General features: G+C 40.0%; 1 long non-coding RNA gene and 1 other non-coding gene across 2 annotated transcripts in view; one reads left to right on the forward strand and one right to left on the reverse strand.

Moving 5' to 3' along the window:
* LOC128928535 (uncharacterized) overlaps positions 1 to 27,427 on the reverse strand; it is a 117,744-nt gene that overhangs the window by 52,121 nt on the left and 38,196 nt on the right. The gene's annotated exons all lie outside the window — the stretch shown is intronic.
* LOC118144672 (small nucleolar RNA SNORA64/SNORA10 family) lies at positions 5,772 to 5,904 on the forward strand. Its single transcript, XR_004729422.3, has one exon. It is a non-coding gene; the product is annotated as a small nucleolar RNA SNORA64/SNORA10 family (small nucleolar RNA).

The raw sequence follows: 27,427 nt of genomic DNA on the forward strand, positions 1-27,427 counted from the left end.
ACACAAACTGTAATGAACCCTTCTCAATGCATTAAATAATTTATTTCCTTTCTCAAAGTTTACTGGAGTTTGACAAAAGCACTTTTCAAAAATGTAGCTGGTTGTATCCAAACTTTAAAATCTCCAGGTTTCAAGGTAAAGATTATAGGGCAGCTTTAAATGAGTTTAAAGGTGCAAGTTCTAAACGATTACATATAGTATTAGTCAGGGTCTATTTAGGAAAGCAGAAACCATTCTCAATACTTCAGACAGAAGGAATTTAATATAAAAATTGGTTACATGGGTGTTGTAAATACTGGTGGAGCAAGAAAAAAGATTAGGTTACTGAAAGATTAGTAAACACAGAAACCAATTTCTCCCTGAGCCAGTGCAAGTGTGACTCAGGAACCAGGAGCAGACACTCATGAGCTGGCACTGCTAGGCAACTGTCACAGCTGCAGTCACTATCCTCACCGCCAGTGCTATTGACAGTGCTGCTGCTAAGGCTGCTGCCGCCATAGTTGCTGCCACTATAACTACTGTCATAGCTTCTGTCACCACAGCTGCTATCACCATAGCTGCTGTCACTATTGCTGCTGCTGCTTTCACCCTAATCTGACACCAAAGGAAGGAAGGGAGGGAGGGAGGGAGGGAGGGAGGGAGGGATGAACTCACTTATCCCTTCTTCTTACCCTCCAGGTACCCCCATTCCCACATTGCCTGAATCCAATCGGGAACCAGCAAGTAAGGAGGACTGGGAAAAGCAGTTGGCAATGTCAAAAGATAAAATCACAACAAATTTAGTTATAGACCTAATTGGCTTTTATTTGTAATCAATGAACTGGAGCAGCCTCCATTCTACAAAATAAAATGAGAGCTGTCACTGAGCCACAGAACAGTGGATCTTCTAAGGTGGAAACACGGAGGCAGAACAATTGGAAAAAATAAAACTGGATTGGTTAACTTCAGGTTACTTCAGGCTACTTTTGTATAAGTGTTGAATCAGGGGGGAGTTCCTTATGCTGACTCAGGTAGACTGGAATCTCTTGTTTTCAGGGAAAGAAAAGCTGCTGTGTTTTATAATCTATCTGCCTCCTTGAAGTCTTGGTTTGACTACGTGGCATTTAGCAAGAGAACTCTGTTTTGAATTAGTCTGATCTGTTGGGGCCTAGTGCAGGAGTTCAGTCCAAAACAACAGACTTTAGTATTTTGTTTAACATCCGGATCCCAGCCCTTTACGATCCAAAGCAGAGCTCAGAAGAGAAAGTAAGAGCACATAAACAAATGAGCTGAATGACTAGAGACTGGTAAATATTGTCTCAATTTCCAAAGAGGGGATTGACTTCTATAAAGAGTAAACTAATTAGACTGACACCATCAAGATCCTAGACACTAGCAAGATTCTAGAATGGGTGACTAGTGATTATTTATGAGTATTTACATAGGTAGGAGACAACCATTAATAGCCCTCTGGGGCCTACTAATTTATTGTGCTCCATATCTCTGGAAACCTGATTATTGCAAGAGTCAGATCTTAGCAGCTGAGAAAACAGCCAATGTGGGATATCTTGAGAATAAATTTCTGAGAAACCTGCCCCAAATGAGGCATTTATTTATTTATTTATTTATTTATTTATGACTCTTGTTGCCCAGGCTGGAGTTCAATGGCACCATCTTGGTTCACCACAACCTCTGCCTCCCAGGTTCAAGCAATTCTTCTGCCTGAGCCTCCTGAGTAGCTGGGATTACAGGTGTGCGCCACTATGCTCGGGTAATTTTGTATTTTTAGTAGAGACAGGGTTTCTCCATGTTGGTCAGGCTGGTCTCCAACTTTCAACCTCAGGTGATTGGGTCTCCCAAAGTGCTGGGATTACAGGCGTGAGCCACTGTGCCCTGACCAGGTGAGGGCTTTTCTAAGCTTCACTCTACCAAAGGGCGGAATGAATGTCTTCCATGACTGTGGACCATCTGGGCAGGGGTAATTGCCTCTCTCTTCATTCTCTGGCCACTGTGTGACCAACGGCAAGAGAGTATGTGAAACACTGAAGGGCTGGGAAGAGGAAGTAAGGAAGTTAAGGCTCTAAGTAGCGTCGACAACACCAGAGCTGTACCTGAGCCTTCTGGAGTCCTTTATCTTTATATTCTCTTTCCAGTTCAAGCTACAAACTGTCTTTTGAAACTGTTGTTTCAGTAAAGACATGGTATCCTAAATGTATTAAAGTTTGCCTGAATAAGTTTAAGCATTACTACTTTTAAGCATCTAGTTCACCTCTAGGAAAATCCAATTAAGTCAAAAAGAAATTTGAAAGGAAATATGACTAAGCCCACTTCAGTGGCATTCACTAAATCACCACTTGTAAACTGCCCTGTGCCTGGCTCCCACTGTGCATTTTACATGCATTGTTTAAAAACCTGACCACAATCCTGTGACATAGATGACGTTTATCTTAAGGATAAGGAAATGGAAGCTCAGAGGGTTACCATACACTAGCAGGGGGAGGAACCTGTGAGAGCTGAACTCAGAGATTTCTGATCCCAAAGGGCATGCATGTTCCTCCCACTCTGATACATGCTCTCTATTTACCCAACACATATGTGTTAATTGTTTTTGGCAGCATCATAGAAATTGTACCTCAAGTACTTAGAAAGGCATTTGTTAAAGAAATAGAAACTTGGAGTTTGAGACCAGCCTGGCCAATATAGTGAAACCCCATCTTTACTAAAAAATACAAAAATTAGCCTGATATGGTGGCACACGCAATCCTATCTACTCAGGAGGCTGAGGCAGGATAATTGCTTGAAACCGGGAGACAGAGATTACAGTGAGCTGAGATTGTGACATTGCGCTCCAGCCTGGACTTGAGCAACAGAGCCAGACTCTGTCAAAGAGAAAGGAGAGAGGGGGAGAGAGAGAGAGAGAGAGAGAGAAAGAGAGAGAGAGAGGAAAAAGAGAAAGAAGAAAGGAAAAAGAGAAGAAAGAAAAAAGAAAGAAAGGCAAGTTCATTTTTAAAGACAGGCCAATGCCATATTCTATAAGATAAAATAGGTTTATGGACTCTTAAAGTGAACTACTACTTCTGAAAAAACAATGTGGTTTCCAGAGAAGGGTTGTTTAGCCACTAATGAGATTCTGGGGCTTTATTAACCTTAATAAATGTAAGTTTGGCTTTTAAAATTAAGAATAATGCAAAACTGAGGCCAACTACTGGTCCAGAGTAGAATGTTGCCCACGGCTGTGGATACATCATTGTAATGACACTGAGCATTCAGCAGGGTTGGGAACATTTCAATCTGAGGTTAATGGGAAATCAGTTATAAGGCTAATTTGTTACTGTACTAGGAAACTATTTTACTGAAGATAAATTATCTCTTTGGGTAGATAGTTCTATGAAAGAGATTACATTTCTTCTTGCCACATTTCTCTACAAAGTATTCCAACAAAGTCTACAGTAGAGGTTGGCAACCCATGCAGCCTGAGACAATATGTGAAAGAGAGTGGATATATTCCAACAACACTTTATTTAGAAAATGACAGAGGTGGGGAAAGGGGGCTGTAGTTTGCCCATCCCTGAGCTACAGTGTTAGTAGGCATCAGGTAATAAATGCCGCTTCTATTTAAATGCCCAAAAGACCTGCAAATCAAAGAAGCCAAGTGCAGGTATTAATTTTTTTAAATATCAGAGCATTCAAAGCCAACACAGAAATTATATTTCTTTTTTTTTTTTGAGACCGAGTTTCACTCTTGTTACCCAGGCTGGAGTGCAATGGTGCGATCTCGGCTCACTGCAACCTCCGCCTCCTGGGTTCAGGCAATTCTCCTGCCTCAGTCTCCTGAGTAGCTGGGATTACAGGCACACGCCACCATGCCCAGCTAATTTTTTTGTATTTTTATTAGAGACTGGGTTTCACCATGTTGACCAGGATGGTCTCGATCTCTTGATCTCGTGATCCACCCACCTCGGCCTCCCAAAGTGCTGGGATTGCAGGCGTGAGCCACCGCACCCGGCCAGAAATTATATTTCTTTAATATGAATATTATCATCCATGTTTTAAATGATTTGTATGAAATCTTTGGTGTTAACTAATCGGTTTTATTTATTAGTAGCTCTGCATAAACATAAACAAGAATTGCCTTAAACAGTTTGGGCTGCTATAATAGGATACCACAGGCTGAGTGGCTTCAACAGCAAACATGTATTTCTCACAGTTCTGCAAGCTGGTGAATTGTCCTCTTCTTGGTTTGTAGGAGACTGTCTTTTCATCATATTCTTGCATAGTCCAGAGAGATTGCCTCTTATTTATCTTCTTATAAGGGCACTAATCCCACTCATAAGGACTCCACCCTCATGACTGAATCACCTTCTAATGTCATACCTCCTAGTATCATCACAGAGAGGGCTATAATTTCAACATATAAACTTGGCTTGTGATAAGCAATATTTCATGAAGGTTTCTGTTTTCTTGTTTTTGGGTGTGTGTGTGTGTGTGTGTGACCACTGAATGGAATTGTTTTTTAGTTAGCCCATAATAATATATTCAATAATGCTTAGTGAAGTTAATAAATTAAGTGAATTACAACTTTTTTCCCTAGATATTTTTTTCAGGTTACGTTTCTTATTAAAAATGAAGGCAAGTCCTGGTTTCTGATCCCTGTAATCCTAGCACTTTAGGAGGCCGAGGTGGGAGGATTACTTGAGACCAGAAGTTTGAGACCAGCTTAGGTAACTTGGTGAAACCCCATCTCTACAAAAAATACAAAAATTAGTAGGGTGTGGTAGCAAACACCTGTAGTTCCAGTTGCTTGGGAGGCTGAGGTAGGAGAATCACTTGAGCTTGGGAAATGAAGGCTACAGTGAGCCATGATCACACCACTGCACTCCGGCATGGGCAATAGAGTGACACTCTGTCTCAAAAAAAAAAAAAAAAAAAAAAGAAAGAAAATTTGCTGGACAGGAGAATCACTTGGTCCCAGGAGTTCAAGGTTACAGTGAGCTTTGAGCATACCACTGCACTCTAGTCTAAATGACAGAGTGAGAAACTATCTCCAATAACTAATAATAATAATTTTAAACTATAAAATAACAGTTTATATAGTTTTCTTAGGTTATGATGGAGAACCTTCATAACAACATGAAAAATGCAATATATTATGCCTTAAAGTCTTAGTTATTCATCTCATTATGATGCTATAACAGATGTTGGCACTCAACTCTAGGTAAGGAGAAGAAGTCAACTCTAGGTAAGCTGACAACCTCTGTACTATGCTAAGTTGCATTTAAGAGAAGTACCAAATGCTGAGTAAATATTAGTTGCTCAATTAAGTAAATGTGATAACAGGAGAGAACTACCTAGTACAGCATAGGGCTCACAGTGAGCATTAGCTTATAATAGTTTATTTCGATCACATTAATATCCGTCACATCTGTTTATTGCGAAGTCAGTTGGTTAAAAACTTTTCCTGAACAGCCATCTGTTTTCTAAATTGGGAGGGGAGAAGCCTAGCACACTCTACTTAGAAAGAAAAACAGGCAAATGTGAATAAATTCTCCTTCCAGGGAAACCAAGAACTTGAACAATTGCTTTTTAGCTAAAAAATTAATTCAATATTTAGTATTCATCAAAATGTCCATTGCTTTATCTGGATTTCAGGGTAGCAGGAATCCACATATTTGACAACATTCCTTTGAATGAAACTGAGAAGTAATGTTGGTAGTGGTGGCCTGAGCAATACATGTGATTGTGGCAGAGATTAATGATGACCAAAGAAAGTTGACTTTTAAAACTATAAAATAGGCCACTCAGCTCCGCTTAATCACACAGGTCCACTGTGTGCGTGGCTTGTTTTCTGGGAGGCAGAGGAAGGCTCTTCTAATGCACAACGGACCCTCCCAGGATGGCCTTTCCGTTCCTAGGAGTATGACAGTTTTGGGGAAAAAGAAAAAAAAAAGAAAAGAAAATATTGGATGTTATGAATGATAGTTTAATAAAATTTTTATTGATACTTAATAATTGTATATATGTGTGAGATACATGTGATATTAAACATCATACAACATCTTACATTAAACATCATACAATGTAAAATGATCAAATCAAGGTAATTGGGAGATTCATCACCTCAAACATTTTTTTTTATATTGGGAACATTCCACATCTTCTCTTCTAGCTATTTTGAAATATATAATAAATTATTGTTAATTATAGTCACCCTACTATACTATGGAACACTAGAACTTATTCCTTCTAATTGTATTCTTGCACCTTAACCAACCTCTCTCTTTATTTCCCATCCCAAAACCTTCCCAGCCTCTAGTAACTATTATTCTGCTCTCTACCTCCATGAGATTGTTTTAGATCCCACATATGAGTGAGAACATGCGATATTTCCACTTCTTTCTACCCATTATTCTGAATTATTCTCTATGCCTGGTTTATTTCACTTAATACAATATATTCCAGTTCCATCTATGTTGCTGCAAATGACAGAACTGCATTCTTTTGATGGTTGAGCAGTATTCCATTGTGTATATGTATACAAGATTTTTTAATCCATTTATTGATGGATACTTAGGCTGATTCCATATCATGACTATTGTGAATAGTGCTGCAATGAACATAGGAGTGCAGATATCTCTAATTCCCTTTTTTAAATAAAAAATACTCAGCAGTGGGATTGCTGGATGGTATAATACATGTATCTTTAGTTTTTAGAGGAACATCCATACTGTTTTCCATAGTGGCTGTACCAGTGTCCATTCCCCCCAAGTAGTGTGCTAGTGTTCTCCTTTCTTTGCATCCTAACCAGCATCTGTTGTTGTCTTTTTGATAATAGCCTATTTTAATGGATGTTATCAATAATACAACTTAGTAAAATAGTTTTAGTGATACCTTTCTGAATTTATATTTTCATAACTTGTGGAATGTTCCTCACAACTCATCTTTTGACCCCTTCTCTACCTCTCAGATTTTTCAAAACCTTGCATACATGCATGACTCGGAATGCCAGGCACAAGGGAAAGTTGCCACACAAGAAAAGAAAAAAGACCTCATTTTTTTTGAACACTTTTTAACATTAAAAAAAGGTAACTTTTGACCACGCTCGGTGGCTCATGCCTGTAATCCCAGCACTTTGGGAGGTTGAAGTGGGCAAATCACAAGGTCAGGAGTTCAAGACCAGCCTGGCCAACATGCTGAAACCCCATCCCTACTAAAAATACAAAAAATTAGCCATAAGTGGTGGCAGGTGCCTGTAATCCCATCTACTCAAAAGGGTGAGGCAGGAGAATTGCTTGAACCCGGGAGGGGGAGGTTGCAGTGAGCCGAGATTATGCCACTGCTCTCCAGACTGAATGACAGAGTAAGACTCTGTCTCAAAAAAAAAAAAAAAAAAAAAAAAGGTAACTTTTTTTCTGGTAAATAATTCTAGTGGTGGTGTGTGGAAGACAGGAGGTTAGTGGGGATCAGAAGAGATCACATTCAGCCCAAAGAATTCAAGAGAAGATAGAGCTGGAAAACATGCTGCTGTTCCACCTTTATGTGACACAATTCCAAACTGTAAACTACAGGACCTCAAAATGGATTATTGTTCACATTTTCCATAGTTCTCTGAGTGAGACTTGCATTTGTGGTCATCATCAATGAATTGCAGTAATTACCTTGGAGAGAGTTATTGGAAACAGGCCACACAGTAGATGATCTAGTGACATGTGTAGTGATGTAACCAGCATTAAATAAATGGACTTAGGGAACTGCAGAGACAAGCAGATCTCTATGGTTCCAATATAAACAGGTTCCCAAGAGTCATGACATTGTGAGTCAAAATGGTACTGCTACCTTTTTATCCTCGTGGGAAATGTGAAATTATCCAGGAATGGCATCTGTGACAATAAAGAAGATGAAGAGATGATTTCTAGATCAAAATAGGAAGAGAATGTGTCTGGACACTTGCCCTGATTTGACAATAAAATACGTAAGTATCTCTTCTTCTTTCTACCCATTATTCTGAATTTTTATTGGTAAATCACTGTACTTTCCAGGGGCCCACACACTTTGTAAAGCAGTTTAAATGAAACTGTTTAGTTAAAGAAGACTTTGTAAAAAATACATATATATTTTTCTTGCTTTGCAGATGGGAGCCTCCCAGAGCCAATTGCCCCAGTCATGGTCAATTCTTTGTTCTTTGATGCCATCATCAAGTTGTGCTGTGTCTTCTTTAAGCTGTTTGCAGACAAAGTTCCAAAGACAGCAGAAAATTTTTATGTTTGAGAACTCGTTAGAGAAGATTTGGTTCTGGCTTTTACAGAATTATTCGAGGCCTTATGTGCTAGGGTGGTGACTTCCTGCCATTATGGCATTGGTGACAAGTTTATCTACATTTGATGATGAGAATCTCATCCTGAAGGATACAGGTCCTGGCATGATGTTCATGGTAAATGCAGGACTCAACACAAACAGTTACCAGTTTTTCATCTGCACTGCCAAGACTGAGTGGTTAGATTGCAAGCCTGTTGTCTTTGGCAAGATCAAAGAGGACATAAATATTGCGGAAAACCATTGAGCACTTTGGATGCAGGAACAATAAAACCAGCAAGGATATCGCCATTGACAATTGTGAAAAATGCTAGTAAATTTGACTTGTTTTTATCTACCACCAACAATTTTTTCTGTAGCTCAGGAAAACACCCTTCCACCCCATTTACTCACAATATCCTATAATCTTCATGCTCTCACTACAGTTCTTTGGGTTTCATATTTTTCTTATTTCCCTTCACATCTAGCTGAATTGCTCAGTTGTTTATAATCATGAAACAAAAATTAAATAGCAACAAACAATTTTCCAGGGGCCCTATATACCCCACATAATAGCAGCTCTGCTTGGCTGTGACCCTGTGTTTGAGAGTTAACAAGTATTAATTGATGTACTACGTACTGTTCTATGTCAGATGCTGTTATTCCAGCCCCCTAAATCTATATAACACAAACCCTGCCTTAACAGCCATGGTCTTGTCGGTAATACAGAATTTACACAGATGAAACATATCAGGAAATACATAAAACTAGATATTATATAATGCCTAATTGACTGGACACATCTTTAAACATGGTAGAAATCGTTAATGCTCAAGGTTGAGGAAGGGGCAAGCTCAGTCTGGGCTGGTGTCTCAAGGAAAGCTTGAGGACACTTGACATAGCCCCGAGTCACGTGCTGGACTTGGACAGGCTCAGAAGTGTGCAGAAAGCTGGCAGAGTGTAGGGGGCAACAGTAGGAATATCTTGGGGAGGAAGTCTCTCTATTAAGAGTCAGGCTTGAGGGCATTCTGAACCAAAGAAGGTGCAGCCTCTGCTTTTTCTTGGAACTAGACTCTTGAGCTATTTATTGCAGAAAAGCCACCCTGTAGGGGAGTGGCAAGCAATTAGGACACCCTTCACTACTCCCTGAATAGGGGACACTGATGGAATGCATTTGGGGGCAGAAGTCTCTCACTGGAAATCTTGGTGATTTCTTTAACACCAATATCTTGACTTAGACTTAGCCCAACAACTGCATTCTTGCCACACTCTCTCCGTCTTCTTCAGGTCTTCTTTCTGTCTTGCTATCCCAGGAATGATTTCTGTTCTTTCTTGTTGGCCATCTAAGCACCCACCTTGTTCTCTCAGCATGAATACCAGTTTTCACTTTCCACTTTTGCCAAGCCTCAGCTAAATGTTTACCTGAAGTCAGAAGAACTGTGACTGAGGCTAGCTTTGCCACTTACTGTCTCTGTAACCTTGGGCTGGACACTGTGTGCCTTAGAACTTCTGTTTCTCTGTTTGTAAATGAAGGTAATGATGCCTTGTTACTTACTTCATGGGGGTATTTTGAGGAGACAATAAAGTACTTTAGTTTAAAAGAATAATATCTAGGCCAGGCGCAGTGGCTCACACCTGTAATCCCAGCACTTTGGGAGGTGGAGGAGAGCAATCATGAGGTCAGGAGTTTGAGATCAGCCTGGCCAACATAGTGAAACCCTGTCTCTATTAAAAATACACGCCGGGCGCGATGGCTCAAGCCTGTAATCCCAGCACTTTGGTAGGCCGAGGCAGGTGGATCACGAGGTCAAGAGATCGGGACCATCCTGGTCAACATGGTGAAACCCTGTCTCTACTAAAATACAAAAAATTAGCTGGGCATGGTGGCGCGTGCCTGTAATCCCAGCTGCTCGGGAGGCTGAGGCAGGAGAAATGCCTGAACCCAGGAGGCGGAGGTTGCGATGAGCCGAGATCGCGCCATTGCACTCCAGCCTGGGTAACAAGAGCGAAACTCCATCTCAAAAAAAAAAAAAAAAAAAATACAAAAAACTAACCGGGTGTGGTGGCGGGTGCCTGTAATTCCAGCTACCTGGGAAGCTGAGGCAGGAGAATCGCCTGAATCTGAAAGGCGGAGGTTGCAGTGAGCCAAGATCATGCCACTGCACTCTGGTCTGGGTGACAGTGTGAGAATCCATCTGAAAAAAAAAAAAGGATAGTATCTAATATTTAAATAGAACTTATTCCATGTCAGGCAATCTTCTAAGGGCTTTAGATATATTAATTATTTTAATTCTCACAATAGCCCTGTGAAGAAGAAATTATTATTATCACGATGTACAATGAGAAAATTTAGGCATAGAGAAATTAAGTAAAATTAATGCAGTTGTTAAGTGTAAGAGCTGAGATTTACACTTAGCTTGAGAGTCTGGTTCTAGAATCTGTTCCCTCAACAACCACATTATATTGTTTATCAAATAATAATAACTAACACTTGTGTAAGGCTTACTATATGCCAGATGCTATTCCAGTGGTCCAATTAACTTACTTAACTGTCACAATAGTCTTTTGAGGTATCTATGAGGTAGGCACTGTTATTATCTGTATTAAAACGCTCTGTGAAGACTTCCGCATGTAGGAAGGCAGAATAGATGTACTTTCCCTATACCTCTCACTAAGTGCAAAAGAAAATCCTGTCCAACTTACATAGATCAAACACAGGGAAACTCTACAAGGTGGAGAGAAGGTAGACTGACTAGGGAACCTCAGAATCCAAGAAACAATATGGTGGGACTTTTCCTGGTTTTTTTCTTTTCCCCTCATACAGCTCAGACTTGCAGCTGAAGAGCTAGCAACCTGCAAATGCTAATGGGTGTAAACAAACAAACAAACAAGTCCCAACAAAAGCTTGCTTACTCTAGCCAAAAGAAAGGACAAGGCTGGGCATGACAGTTCACACCTATAATCCCAGCACTTTGGGGGCCAGCGCAGAAGGATTGCTTGAGGCCAGGGATTCAGGACTAGCCTGGGCAACACAGCAAGACCATGTTGAGAGAGAGATAGAGACAGAGAAACAGAGAGAGAAAGAGAGAGAGAGAGAGACAGAGACAGAGACAGAGAGCGAGCCAGGAAAGGAACACCCTAGCAAGACAAAAGATCTTTGAGATAATAACTGCTCCACTTTAGACAAATAATACAGAAAAATCTCTGGTCCCACTCCCGTCTACGCCAGCAAAGGCTGAGTGAAGAGGCTGGACTCCCATTCTCATCTAATAGTAATAAGGGACCCTTCTCCATTCCCATTGGGATGGTGTCACAGGAGGCCTGGTGTGGAGAGTCAGGAGTTTCATCACTATCCAGCCATAATGAGGTCCTTCTACATCTCCACCATAATAACAATGGGGGCACATTAGGAGCAGTGTGGGTACATAAGGAGCAGCACTCTGGTAGGGGTACATAATGAGGCATCTCTATGCTAGCCAGCCAGGGAGATCTCAGTGGAGACCTAATGGGGAGCCAGAACTCTCACCTACACCCAGTGGCAAAAAGGATTCCCTGCCTCAGCAGCCAACAAAGGTTAGGGTAAACCTGGGCTTCTAACTTCACTTGGCAGTAATGAGGTGGTCCCCTCTCCCTCCCCTGCCAAAGTAGCATCAGAGGAAGCCAGAAAAAGATGAAGGTTACATAAGCTCCAGAGTCTTATGGTACTCCCAAATGTCCAGATTTCAGTTTTTAAAAAATCACTTACTTATCATACCAAGAACAAGAAAGATCTCAAAATAAAATTTTAAAAAGACAATCAATAGACACCAGCAAAGACATGACAAAGATACTGTAATTATAAAGATTTTAAAGCACTCATAAAAACACATCAGCCAACAGCTGATGAAAGAACAGCATCAGTTAAAAAAAAAAGAAAAATAGAACATTTCAGGAAAGAAATAGAAGACAAAAAGGATCAAATGAAAATTTTAGCACTGAGAAATACAGTAACCAAAACTTTAAAGCTCTCTGGGTGGGCCCAGTGACAGAATAGATGAAGCAGGGAAAATAATAAGTAAACTGAATATGGAACAATATAAATCACTCAATCCTAAAAAGAGAGAAAATAAACAAATAAACACAGCCTGGGGGACCTGTGAAACTGTAGCAAAAGATCTAATATTCACGTGACAAACATAGTCCCTGAAAGAGAGGAAAGGAGATAAGAAGGCAAGGCTGAAAGCGTACTTGAAGAAATATTGTCAAAAAGTTCTTCAAACTTGAAAAAAGATATAAACCTACAGATTCAATAAGTTGAGCAAATTCCAAACAGATTAACCTAAAGAAATCCACACCAAGACATACATAAAGTCAAACTTCTGAAGACTAAAAACAAAGAAAAAAAAAAAAACCTTGGAAACAGCAAGAGAGAAATGACACCTTACCTACTAAGTGGAAAATTTAAATGACAGGTGATTTTTTTGTCTGAAACCATGGAGGCCAAAAGAAAGTGGCATATTCTTCTGCTACTGAAAGAAAACAACTGTCCCCAAGCCCTATAACCAGCAAAAACATCCCTCAGAAATGAAAAAGCAATCAATATATTCTCAGATGAAGAAAAAGTGAAAGAATTTGTAACCAGAAGACCTAAATAACTAAAGTTCCTGAAGCAGAAAGCAAATAATAAAAGAAGAAATCTTGGAATATCAGGAAGAAGGGAAAGAACATGGAAAGCAAAAATATGGGTAAACACTATAGACTTCCCTTCTTCTCTTGAATTTTTTATCTTACATTTGATGCTGGAACAAAAATTATGTATTGGCCAGGTGCAGTAGCTCATACCTGTATTCCCAGCCAAGAGACTGGGACTTAGGAAGTCCCTTGACTTTAGGAAGCCAAGGTGGGTGGATCATTTGAGGTCAGGAGTTCAAGACCAGCTTGGCCAACATGATGAGACTCCGTCTCTCCTAAAAACACAGAATTAGCCAGTCATGCTGGTGCACCCCTGTAATCTCAGCTACTTGGGAGACTGAGGTAGGAGAATCACTTGAACTCAGGAGGCAGAGGTTGCAGTGAGCCGAGATCACACCACTGTACTCCAGCCTGGGTGACAAAGTAAGACTCTGTCAAAAAAAAAAAATTATATATTGTCTAAGTACTATGGCATTACCCTATTGGATATAGAAAAAATACTAATCCCCTAATTGTATGTAGAAAAAATTGTATATAGAAAAGAGCTACTAGAAGCAAAGGAGGGTAAAGGGAGGCATAATTTTTATACTTCACTCAAACTGGTAAAATGAAAACTTCAATACACTGTGATTAGTTGTGCATATATTATGTCACACCTAAAACGCCAAAAAAATAAAGAAGTTACACAAATAGATATGCTAAAAAAATGCTATAGGTAAATATAAATGGAGTTCTAAAAAAGTAACTCTCAGGAATTCAGGGAAAAGAAAGACAAATGAAAACAAAGATCATGCAAAAAACAAAACAAAAAAATACAGCAAATGGAAGTGGTCTAAATACATCAATTAAAAGACAGATATTGTTACAATGGATTATAAAACATGACCCAACTATATGCTGTCTATAAGAAACTTACGTGAAATATAATGATATAGTCAAGATGAAAGCAAAAAGATAGAAAAATATATCATGTATATATTAATTTTAAAAAGCAAGAGTAGATATATTATTAGTCATACTAGGCTTAAGAAAAAAGAAAATTGCCAGGGACAGAGAAGGATATTATATAATGATAAAAAGGTCAATCCACCAAAAGACATAGTAATTCTAAATGTATATACAACAAACAATGAAGACGCAAAATATGTGAAGCAAAATCTAATAGGACTGAAAGAAAAAATAGATAAATCCACAATTATGGTTGGAGACTTCAACCCACCCCTTTCCAAAATTGGTTTAACAACAACTAGAAAGAAGGTCAGAAAGAATATAGGACTCAACAACACCAACAACCAACAAGATCAAATAGATATTTAGGGAACTCTATACCAAACAACAGCAGTACACAGGTTCTCGTCAGTGGCCTCTGTATTAGTCGGTTTTCATGCTGCTGATTAAGACGTGCCCCAGATTGGGTGATTTATAAAAAAAGAGAGGTTTAATGGACTCACAGTTCTGCAAGGCTCACAATCATGGCAGAAGGCACTTTTTACATGGTGGCAGCAAGAAATAATAACAGTGGCCAGGTGCAGTGGCTCACACCTGTAATCCCAGCACATTGGGAGGCAGAGGTGGGTGGATCACGAGGTCAAGAGATTGAGACCATCCTGGCCAACATGATGAAACCCTGTTTCTACTGAAAATACAAAAAGTACCTGGCTGTGGTGGCACATGCCTGTAGTTCCAGCTATTCAGGAGGCTGAGGCAGGAGAATCACTTGAACCCAGGAGGCAGAGGTTGCAGCAAGCTGAGATTGTGCCACTGCACTCCAGCCTGGTAACAGTGTGAGAGTCCATCACAAAAGAAAGAAAGAAAGGGGTGGGAAGGGAGAGGAGGGGAGGAGAGGGAAGAGAAGGGAGAAGAAAGGAAGAATGGAAAGGAAGAAAAGAAAGAAAGAATAACAGAACTTGCACAGGGAAACTCCCCTTTATAAAACCATCAGTTCTCATGAGACTACATTCACTATCAAGAGAACAGCACAGGAAAGTCCCACCCCCCCATGATTCAATTACCTCTTACCGGGTCCTGTGAGACTGTGGGAACTATGGTTCAAGATGAGATTTGGGTGGAGACACATCCAAACCATATCAGCAACTGAGCATATATTAAGAAAAATGATATCTTGGGCCATAAAACAAACTTCAACAAATTATAAAAATTGAAAACATACAGTTTGTTATCTAACCATAATGAAATTAGATTTGAAATTAATAACAGATAACAGGGGCTGGGCATGGTGGCTCCCACCTATAATCCTGGCTCTTTGGGAGGCCGAGGTGAGAGAATTGCTTGAGCCCAGGAGTTCAGGACCTGGGTGACATAGCAAGACTCGTCCATATTTTTTAAATAAACAGGTAATAGGAAAATATCCAAACACTTGAAAACTAAATACACTTACAAATAACACATGTGCCAAAGATAAAATAACAAGAGAAAATTTAAAAATACATTAAACTACATAAAAATGAGCCTGCAACATATCAAAATTTGTGTGCACAAGTAAAGCAGGGCTGAGAGAGAAATGTAATGACTAAATGCTTACATTAGAAAAGAAGTTAGGTCTCAACTCAATAATCTAAGCTTCTACATCAAGAACTTAAAAAGGAAACACAAAATAAACCCAAAGCAAGCATAAAGAAGAAAATAAACATAAGGAAGATGAGAGTAGAAATCAATGAAAGTACAAACAGAAAAACAAAAATGTTAACCAAACAAAACCATGGTTATTTCAAAAGATTAATAAAATTGACAAACCTTAGCAAGATTTACAAAGAAAATAAGAAGAAAAAACACAAATTACTAATATTAGGAATGGAACAGGGATAGCACCAAAAATTTTGCAGACATCAAAAAATTATAAGTGAACACTACAAACAATTATATACACATTAATCTGACAATTTAGATGTCATTAACTAATTCTCCAAATAATACAAGAGGGAAGAGAAGGGAGAAGAAAGGAAGAATGGAACTCATGCAATGTGAAATAGATAATTCAAAAAGCCCCATGACTATTAAGGAAATCGAATTAGTAATTTTACCACTTTCAGAAAAGAAAGCTCCAGATCAGATGGTTTCATTGGAGAATTATATCAAATATTTAAAGAAGAGTAAACACCAACTGTATACAATCTATTGCAGAAATAGAAAAGGGTACTTCCCTATTCATTTTATGAAGGTAGCATTACTCTGATACCAAATCTAGAATAGGACAGTTTTAATAAAGAAAAACCACAGACCAATATCCTTCTTTAATATAATGTGGAAGTCCTTAACAAAATATTAGCAAATAGAATTCAGCAATATAGAAAAAGAATTCTACAGAATTCAACATTTTTTAACATTACACAGATTTATTCATTCATTTTTATAAATTGTGTGAATTGATTTTTTTACATTAATAAGTGATTAGTGGTGATTTCTGAGATTTTGGTGAACCCATCACCACAGCAGTGTACACTGTACCCAATGCGTAGTCTTTTATCCCTCACTGTTCTCCCACCCTTTCCCCTGAGTCCCCAAAATCCATTTTATCGGTCTTATGCCTTTCCATCCTCTTAGCTTAGCTCCCACTTATGAGTGCGAACATACAGTGTTTGGTTTTCCATTCTTGAGCTACTTCCCTGAGAATAATGGCCTCCAATTCCATCAAAGTTGCTGCAAATGCCGTTATTTCATTCCTATTTATTGCTGAGCAGTGCAAAGTCAACATCTGAAAGTCAATCAACGTAATCCATCATGTTAACAAGTTAACAAAGAAAAAATTATCTGCTCATATCAACTGATGTAGAAGAAAGAAACATTTGACAAAATTCAACACCCATTTATTGTAAAAACAAATACCAAAAGCTCTTAGAAAATCAGGAATGGTGGAGAATTCCTTAACTTAATGAAGAGCATCCACAAAACACCTGCAGCTAACATCATACTTAATAATAAAAAATTGAATGCTTTCCTCTTAAGATTGGGAACAAAGCAAATATTTCCACTCTCACCACTTTTACTTGGCATAGTGCTGGAAATTCTAGACTGTGCAATTAGGTAGGAAAAGAAGATAAAAAGCACACAAACTGGAACAGAATAAATAAAATTGTTTCTATCTGAGGACGACATATTTACATAGAATATCCCAAGGAATATACAAAAACATTTATAGAACTAATAAATTATTTCAGTGACATCTCAGGATACAAGATAAACATATGAATAATAACCGTTGTGTTTCTATGCACTATTAAAGAACACATGTATACCTAAAATTCAAAATAAAATATTGTTTATAATAGTTCAGAAAAAAATGAAATTCCTAGGTGTAAACCTAGTAACTCTTGTATAGGACACCCACAAATTAAAAGTTATGTAATAATGATGAAAGAAATAAAAGATCTATGTAAATGGAAAATTGTACCATGTTCCCAGATGGGAAAATGTAGTAAAGACATCAGTTTTCTCCAAATTTCTGTATAGGATTAATCTGATTTCTATCAAAATCTCAGGATGATCTTTTTATATATACAGAGAAGACAACTCTGAAATTATATAAAAAGGCAAAGGAACAATGATATCTCAAATATTTTGAAAAAGTAGAATAACATGGGAATAATCAGTTTTCCTGTTTTCAAGAATTATTATGTAGATACACCAATCAAGACTGTGTGGCACTGATGGAAGGATAGACACAGGTGTAGATCAGCGAAAAAGAAATAGACCGACACAAACATGCCCAACTGATTTTCAACAAAGTGCGAAAGCAATTCAATGGAGGAATTTTTAACATATGGTGCTGGAGTAATTAGATAATCCAAAGGCAAAAACGTAAACTTCCACCTAATTGTCACAGCTTAATAAAAAAGTAATTCAAAACAGATCACTGCCTTAAATGTAAAATCTAAAACTGTAACATTTGGGATATTGGACTAGGCAAAGGTTCATAGACTTGACACAAAAGCACAATCATACAATGGAAAACTGATAAATTAGACTTCATCAAATTAAAAATTTCCTATGCAAAATATCCTACTAAAAGATTGAAAAGACAGGCAATTGGAGAAAATATTTGCAAACCACACAGCCTTAATATTAGCATTAATGTCTTACTAGTAAGAAATCTTGAAACCCAACATTAAGAAAGCAAATAATCCAATTAGAAAGCAGGCAAAAGACATGAAGAAGCATTTCACTGAAGAGGAAACACACATGGCAAATAAGCAAATGCAATGATGTTTAACATCATTAGCCACCAGGGAAATGCAAATTCAAACCATAATGAGACATCACTGTGTACCTGTCAGAATGGCTAAGTTAAAAAATCATGACAGCAGCAATTGCTGGAGAGGATGAAGAGAAACTAGATTATTCATACATTCCTGTTAGGAATGTAAAATGGTAGAGTCACTTCAGAAAACATTTTGGCAGTTTCTTTAAAAACTAGACATGCAACTGCTATATGACTCAGAAATTACATTGCCAGGCTTTTTCTTTTTCCAGAGTAATGAAAACTTGTGTTCACACAAAGACTCATGCGTTAATGTTTATAGCAATTTTATTCCTAATGACCCCAAACTGGAAGCAATCTATCAGACACCCTTCAACTGTAAAAAGCTGTAGGACATCCATACCAAGAAGTATTGTTTAGCAATAAAAAGGAACCAATGATTGATACATGCAACACCTTAGATGAATCTCAGAGATTTATCCTGAGTGATTACAAGCCAATCTCAAAATTACATATTGTATGTAATTACATATTGTATTCCATTTGCATAACATTTTTAAAAAGACAAAATTATAGAATAAGGAGCAGATTAGAAGCTGCCAGGGGCTAAAGAGGGGATGTAGGTGAGAGGGAAGAGGATGTGGTTATAAAAGAGTAACATAAAAGATCTCCATGGAAAGCCAGGACTGGTTCATGCCTGTGGTCCCAGCTACTGAGGAGGCTGAGGTGAGAGGATCACTTGAACCTGGGAAAGTTGAAGCTGCAGTGAATCATCTTTGTGCCTCTGCACTCCAGTCTGGGCAACAGAGGGAGACCCTGTCTCAGAAAAACCTTAATTTAGATATGCTCTGTATTATACAAATGATTCACCATAAAGTGCATTATTTAAATATTATAGTGTATGCCATGGACTACTATGCAGCCATAAAAAGGAATGAGATCAAGTCCTTTGCAGGAACATGGATGGAGTTGGAAATCACTATCTTTAGCATACTAACACAAGAACAGAAAACCAAACACTGTGTGTTTTCACTTACAAGTGGGAATTCAATGATGAGAACACATGAACACATGGAGGGGAACAACACACACTGGGGCCTCTCAGAGGCCTCTCAGATGTGTTGGAGGGATAGCATCAGGAGGAATAGCTAATGGATGCTGGGCTTAATACCTAGGTGATGAGATGATCTGTGCAGCAAACCACCATGGCATACTGAACTTAAAATAAAAGTTGAAGAAAAAATATTATGGTGATACCTGATTTGTGCTAGGCCATACTCCTGGGCTCAACCCTTAACATTTTTTTTTTTTTGAGACGGAGTTTCGCTCTTGTTACCCAGGCTGCAGTGCAATGGAGAGATCTCGGCTCACCGCAACCTCCGCCCCCTGGGTTCAGGCAATTCTCCTGCCTCAGCCTCCTGAGTAGCTGGGATTACAGGCACAGGCCACTGTGCCCAGCTAATTTTTTGTAATTTTTAGTAGAGACGGGGTTTCACCATGTTGACCAGGATGGTCTCGATCTGCCGACCTCGTGATCCAACCACCTCGGCCTCGCAAAGTGCTGAGATTACAGAACCCTTAACATTTTAATACTCCTCACTATCAGTAGCAATGCAGCCTGGAGTATGACTGTTAAAATGAGGAGAAACAAAATCTGAGCAGTTCTGGGAAGCTAAATACCCAGGATTTGGGGAGCAACGGAAGAAGGGGGAGTAGAAAACAGAAGTGTTAACTCTCCAGTTTCAAGTCACATGTCTAGAATGATAGAGATCCTCCCAACAGCCTTGAAGTAGTTGGGAGGTCTTTTCTAGGAAGGAGAATAAGAAGAAATTAGGTCTCCATGTGCTCATTTTTTCTTACGTTTTTCTCCTTTGACAACTTTCTGAAACAACGCATCCAGTGTCCCCTGAACATAATGATAAGAGTTCCTCTGAATCCACTAACCAATTCTCTTAGCAACTTAGGATGTATGTTATAGAGATGCAGTTTAAAGATATTTCAAGGCTGTTCTCCAGCCCTGGGAACAGAGAAGTCACACCTCCCAGGGCTGCCTCCTGGGGAGCGTCCACCCTGCCGTCGTCCAGCCTGGGAGCTCAGTAGCGATTTGTTAGTGGGCAGCCCCTTCTGGGTGGCAGTGCTCTTTGGCCCCCGGTTTCTGTGAGTCTCATGAGATCGAGAAGGACATCCTGCTGTGGCCTGAGCTGGAGGAACTCAGGATCATTCTGCGCGCTTCAAGCTCTGGTACACTCTGGTCAGAGCCCCTGAAGCCTGGGACTACAGCCAGGGCTTCGTGAACAAGGAGATGATCCGGGACCACCTTCAGCCCCCAGAGGAGGAGCCGCTGGTGCTGATGTGTGGCCCCCCACCCATGATCCAGTACGCCTGCCTGCCCAACCTGGACCGTGGGGGCCACCCCAAGGAGCGCTGCTTCGCCTTCTGAGGGCCGGGCACAGTCACACAGCCACCTGCCCCACATGCCCCACGCTCCGTCCACATTCACCCTGTCACCTCCCCACATCGCACACTGGGGCTCCGGGTTCAGCCTGGCCTGCCCGTGCCCTGGTGCATCACCCGGCTCAGCAGGCCTCCTGGGGCTCTGTCCCAGGGGGGCCATGGCTGAGCCTTCAGGGTGGGTCCTGCCTGGCAATTTTACTGGTTCTTACCAGAGACGCCCCGCCCCATCCCTGTCCTCATGACCCCTCGTCCACCCCCCACACACACTACAAGGCCGAGGTCTTGTAGTGCAGCAGCCCCCTCTGCTCACCCTTCCCGGCCTTGATCCACAGTCAGGATGTCGGCAGACGTGGACGGGCAGTCCACAGCTGCAGGTGCCAGAGCCCATCCCAGTCTCACCTGCCACCACCACTCCCGCCTCAGGGCCGGGCCCAGGCTTCAGCACCTGACACTTCGTGAGACAGCGACACCAGAAAGCCCTCGTGGGGGCGCTGCTCCCCAACCCGGGCTCTGGCCAGCCGGGAGCTTGGCTCTCCTCTGGCTAGAGTGGATAGAGGGGGCTGGCCACGGAACCTCGGCATTTCCTTCCAACCCATCCAAACACGGAGGCAGCCTTGGGAGCCCCGAGCTGTGGGCTGGGCAGCCCACTGCACCACCTTGCTGTTTTGGGGTCCTGGGCTGGGGCCGCCATCCCCGGCGGCAGGCCTCCCATAACCACATGTATTTATTCCTCCGTCCTACACCGTGCCCTCCTGCCCTCACCCGCAGCACAGGGGATTCTGAGCAGTGCCTCTTGTCTGAGGGACATATCGGTGACCTCGACATTGCCTTTAGACTACAGTTGTGTTAGCCTCTTGCGTATCGGCTTTTCCAGAGTCATTTATGAGCAGAAAAAAAAAATGAAGTAAAACTTTGCTAATATTAAAAAATATATATTTCAATGTTTCTAATATATTTGCTTTTTAAAATATCAATAGCTAATTTTACATAATTTCCCCTGCTTATTTGCCTGATATTTTTAAAGCCAAGGGCAGATGTTAACTACAATGTTGTATCTCTGAGGTTTCCAATCATAGCATCATGCTGTTCACCTCTTTCTTTTTTGGAGGCTGTTATCTCTTCTCATATAGAAGAATTAAGAAGAACTCTTCTTTTAAGAATCTTGGCCATTACTAACAACCTCCCTTTTTCCTGTTTTTTAATTAATTAATTAGGTTTTTTTGTGTGTGTTTTTGTTTTTTGGGTTTTTTTTTTTTTTTTTTTTTTGAGCCTGTCATCCAGGCTGGAGTGCTGTAGCATGATCTTGGCTCACTGCAACCTCCACCTCCTGAGTTCAAGTGATTCTCCTGCCTCAGCCTCTTGAGTAGTTAGGATTACAGGTGTGTGCCACCACCCCGTCTACTTTTGTATTTTTCATAGAGACAGGGTTTTGCCATGTTGGCAAGGCTCGTCTTGAACTCCTGACTCAGGTGATGCACCCACCTTGACTTCCCAGAGTGTTGGGACTATAGGTGTGAGCCAGCATTCCTGGCCTATTTTTTATTTTGAAATACTCTCACTCTGTTCCCCAGGCTAGAGTGCAGTGGTGTGATCATGGCTCACTATACCTTGACCTCCTGGACTGAAGCAATCCTTCCACCTTGACCTCCCAAGTAACTGGGAGTACAGGCAAGGGCCACACACCCAGATAATTGTTTAAATTAAGTTTTAGATATGGGGTCCTGCTATGTTGCTCGGCTGTCCTGAGTTCCTGGCCTCAAGCAATCCTCTTGCTTTGGCTTCCCAAGTGCTGGGATTACAGACATGAGCCACCGCACCTGGTCACCATCTGGTTTTATATCTTTCTTCCACATTTCCGTTAAACTGTAATCTTGCTTTGCCTCACCTTTATTTTTTATTTCAACAATGAAAGATTTTGCTGATTCCTTCTTTCTACTTTCACACTGAAAAGTATTACTCTTTGTCAGTATTTTTACTTCTTCCCCTTGAGAATAACATGCATACATATTATAAATGACTATATCTATATAATACATATTATATGTACATCTTATATAATATATATTTTATATATACAAAGTGCATTATGTAAAATACCATATTGCACTTTTCTCTTTTTCTAAATCTCCTTAGAACTAGATGCTTCATGTTAAGTGTCTTATACAAGAGAAGTCTCAAAATCATTTTTTTTTTCACTGAAATGAAGGATGCCAGAGTGATTATATAGTACTTTCATTCCTATTCTCAAGTGCTTAGTGAGAGGCTTCTTCTGAGCAGCAACGAAATTCGGAAACATTTGGAATTGAGATGAGGTCTCTGCATAGTCCTGTGGCTGGAACCACAGACTCTGCTGTGCACTGAGAGTCTTGTATCTTTGTCGACTGTCCAACTAATACCTGTCATTAGCACTGATGTGTGTTGGGGCAGTGCCTGTTGCAGTTGAAGTGCTCTATTCCTTCTTTTTCCTAACGAGGCAGCCTCAGCATGAAATAATCTTAATCACCATCTCTCAAGCTGTGGGAACTCTGAGGTATTCGTGAGATCTGACTTTGTTTCCACAGAGCTGATCACTGATTCAGAGAGCAAAACCCCATTCAAATCAACCTAAGTATAGAGCTTATTTTATTTTTAATTACAGAGACAGGGTCTCACTGTCCCCCAGGCTGGAGTTCAGTGGTGCAGTTACAGTTCATTGCAGCCTCAAAATCCTAGGCTCAAGTGATCCTCCCTTTCCAGCTTCCCAAGTAGCTGAGACCACAGTCACACACCACCATAAGTGGCCAATGTTTTTTATGTTTTGTAAAGACAGAGTTTTGCTGTGTTGCCCAGCCTGGTCTTGAACTACTGGGCTCAAGTGATCTTCCTGCCTCGGCCTCCCAAAGCATTGAATTACAGGCATGAGCCACTGTGACTGGCCTAAAGAGCTTATTTTAGAATCCAGAGAGCTTCTAAAATCCAGGCAAGCAGGGCTCCTGTGTTAGGAACTGGGAAGCAGAAAGTTGAATCTACAGCAGTCTCCAGGGCATCCACTATCCTTTTCTTTTTCTGTCTCCCTTTCTCTCTGGAACCATGGGGCCCTCACATGCATTTTCCTCTGTTCATTCTTTCTTTCTGTCTCCCTCTCTCCCCTCTCCCTATCTCATTCTATTCTCTTTCTTTGTAGGCCTGTAGTTCAAAATGTCCACCAGATCACTTGAGGTCAGGAGTTCGAGACCAGGCTGGCCAACATGGTGAAACCCCATTTCTATTAAAAATACAAAAATTAGCTGATGTGGTGGTTCACATCTGTAATCCCAACTGCTAGGGAGGCCGAGGCAGGAGAATCACTCGAACCCATAAGGCGGAGGTTGCAGTGAGCCAAGAACCTGGAAGGCGGAGGTTGCACTGCCCTCCAGCCTAGGCAACAGAGCAAGAATCCAACTTAAAAAAAAAAAAAAAAAGTCCGCCAACCACAACATTTCATCATCACCTTTCTGCATTTTTCTTCATTTCTTGGAGTTGCAGTTTCAAAGCCCTGATACCCAAAGACAGTTGGTCCTGAGACTCTCATTTCTGGGAAATCTATATAGGTAGGCCCCTTCCCTGGGTGTCATGAATGATCCGCTGGGATCTAGGGCTTCTTACAGACAACAGGGGCAGGGGGTAAAATAAGATTCTCTGAAAAAAAGATAGATTGATTATTCAAAATATATGTATACTCTCTAAGGGTGTTTGTTTGTTTATCACATCCTAGTAATACTTTTCATCAACACTTACTGTGGAAGGAGAAGTTGTTTCCTCACAATTTAGCCTGAGTCTGATGGAGACCCATTATTCCCCCACACAGCAGAGTCTGTGGGAGCTGCTATGTAACTGTGAAGATTACTGTATTTAGGGAGAGTCAGGGTACTGGAAAGAGGAATGGGCTGATGGTTGAGAATTCAATCTTTACACCTGAGTCCTGAAAAGATCCTAACTCACTGTGTGACGTTGGACAAACCAAATAATTTTGCGAGCTTTTTTTTTTTTTATTTGTTCAATGAGGAGGCTGGTGTAAATCAGTGGTTCACAGTTTTTTAGATCATGTGAACTCTTCTTAATTTCAAAAAATCATGAATACCACATTATAATGGTGTCAATTTTGTTGCCTACTGAAAGGAAAAATACCTATAAATATATACGGGTTCTAAGACTCTTTGAATAACTCCAGAGTCTCTGTGAAATGCTACAGGCTAGAACCATTGATCTAGCTGACATTGAGCCCCTTCTGGCAATGATAAGCTAGGGCTCAAGTCAGGGGAATTGGGACTCCTTAGAAAACATTCACTTATTCAAAAGGAAAGCTGTCACTACATATCAAATCCAAGAGCAGCACTAGAAGTATTCAAAAGAGAGGAATTAAAGCAGATTCTAGGATCTAAGTATCTGAGCTGAGAGGGAAGAGAAAGAAGAATGAACACTAACAGCAGTGGAAGGTTGTGGGGCAGCATGTCGGGAACAGGGTTATATAGTTCAGCTCATACCAGCAAGAGCAGCAGATGCCATGATCACTAAGAAAAGGAAGGCAGAGGGGAAGGTGATTTAGACTCTCAGGCAGGGTGGACCACCTCTTCTTGACCTAAATAAACAGCATATTAAATGTAAAATAATATATTAATATAATTAATAATACATGTTATATTGAATAATATTAACATATAAAACCACCAAGACAGTGCGTGCTTCATAGCAGGCTAGTTTTCCTCTCCCCTCCTTTGTTACCTTAACAGTTGAAATGTTACTTCAAGCCTTCTTTCAAAATTCTATAAAGATCAGTACCATCTGAACTGGCATTAAGAAGATACCGGCAATGACTTAGGGTAGTTTCCCTGATGTACATACAAGAGTTATGCTGACAGAAAAAATGATTCTTATGGCTCATCCCAAATACTGTCCCTTTTGTGTTTTCAATACTTTGTATGCTTCGTATCAAAAAAGAGACTGATTCTCAAAGATATTCTGCCTTATAGCATTCTTCCTAAAGTTTTTAGGAGATCTTAACCTGTTTATATTTCCCTGAGTTAAACACATATTTGAGAATTAGATTGAGAATATAAAGTCAAATTTCTACCCAATATTCATTAAGCTCCATTGAGAAGCAAGACAGGAAAATAAGAAAAAATCCTGAAAAATTTTGCAGGTTATAAATTGTGTGAAGTCTATTTTGCTTTGCTATAAAGGAATACCTGAGACTGGGTAATTTATAAAGAAAAGTGGCAGGAGTTGACATACTCTTTTAAACAACTAGATCCCGTGTGAACTCAGAGTGGGAACTCACTCATTACCATGCGAAAAGCACCAAGCCATTTATGAAGGATCTACCCCCATGACCCAAACACCTCCCACCAGGCCACACCTCCAGCATTGGGGATTACATTTCAACATGAGATTTGGAGGGAACAATACACTGAAATCATACCATTAATTCTCAGAATCTTTCTGTTATTAGTATTTTGATTACTATATTCTAGCAAACATATCCTTTGGAGAATAGACACTCCCTCCTCTCCACCAATAAATTCAACTGTAGAAGCTTTAAGAAAAACAGAAATCTTACAAGAAAGTGTTGGTCCAAATATAAATCAAACTAAAATAGTGCTGTAGTGTTTCTAGCAATTCAGAGTGTAAAAGAAATAGATCCTTCAAGTGTGCTGACACAGAAATTATATTTCATTTTTTAATGAATCAAATAGTATTATTTGATTCTTCAGTGAATAATGTTCACATAATCATATACTGTGAATAATATTAATGCATTCTGTTTTCAGTTTTCAGAATCAATCTTTAGACAAACTATGTTTAAAGGACAGAATGTAAATGTTTGAAGTCTAAACATTGAAAATTTATTATTATTTTTAATTTCCACTTAATAATTATACATATTTATGGGGTACAATGGATTGCTGGACCATATGGTAGGTCTATTTGTAGTTTTTGAGGAAACTCTATACTGCTTTCCATAATGACTGTACTAGAGTTTCAGTGAAGGCAGAAGTCAGCTCTTTTGTGGAGTTTCCTCAAATGTCAGTATCTCTAGGTCTTTATTCTAGGATGGTTCTATTTTTCTAGAAAAGGATCTTCTAATATTTTGCCTAAAGGGTTTGAGCCAGGTATTGCCAGTGTTCTATAACAAGGGATAAAGATTTGGAATTGGAACTGCAAGAGATGAAGAAAAATGGTCAGGAAGGTGATGATGTAATGTTGGGGCTGGCGGACATTGGCTGGTGAACCATGTTCTAGCATGCAGCCAGCATAGAGTCATCTAAAATTCAAGAAAACTCTCCAACAGCAAAAAGCAGGAAAAAATAAATAGGTAAGTCAGGAAGCTAAAAAATATTAGGGAAATTTTCTAGAATGTAGAGCAATAGGCTTTTTGTCCTATGAAAAGATGGACAAAAAGAGAGGAAAAATACAGGAGACTCAACATCTGAATAATAGGAGTTCCAGAGAGAATGAATAGAGAAAATAGTAGGGGAAATCTGTTAAAGAAACAATTAAAGAAAATTACCCAAAACAAAGGAACTGTCTCTAGATGAATGAAAAATATGTCCGTCCATCCAGATGTGGTGGCTCATGCCTGTAATCCCAGCCCTTTGGGAGGTCGAGGTGGGTGGATCACTTGAGGTCAGAAGTTCAAGACCAGCCTGAACATGGCAAAAACTGATCTCTACAAAAAATGCAAAGATTAGCCTGGCATGGTGATGCACCTGTAGTCCCAGCCACTTGGGAGGCTAAGGCAGGAGAAATCTTTTTGTATTTTTAGTAGAGATGGAGTTTCACCATGTTGGTCAGGGTGGTCTC

The sequence above is a fragment of the Callithrix jacchus genome, chromosome 9 (assembly GCF_049354715.1).
Source record: "Callithrix jacchus isolate 240 chromosome 9, calJac240_pri, whole genome shotgun sequence".
Classification (NCBI taxonomy): Eukaryota; Metazoa; Chordata; class Mammalia; order Primates; family Cebidae; genus Callithrix; species Callithrix jacchus.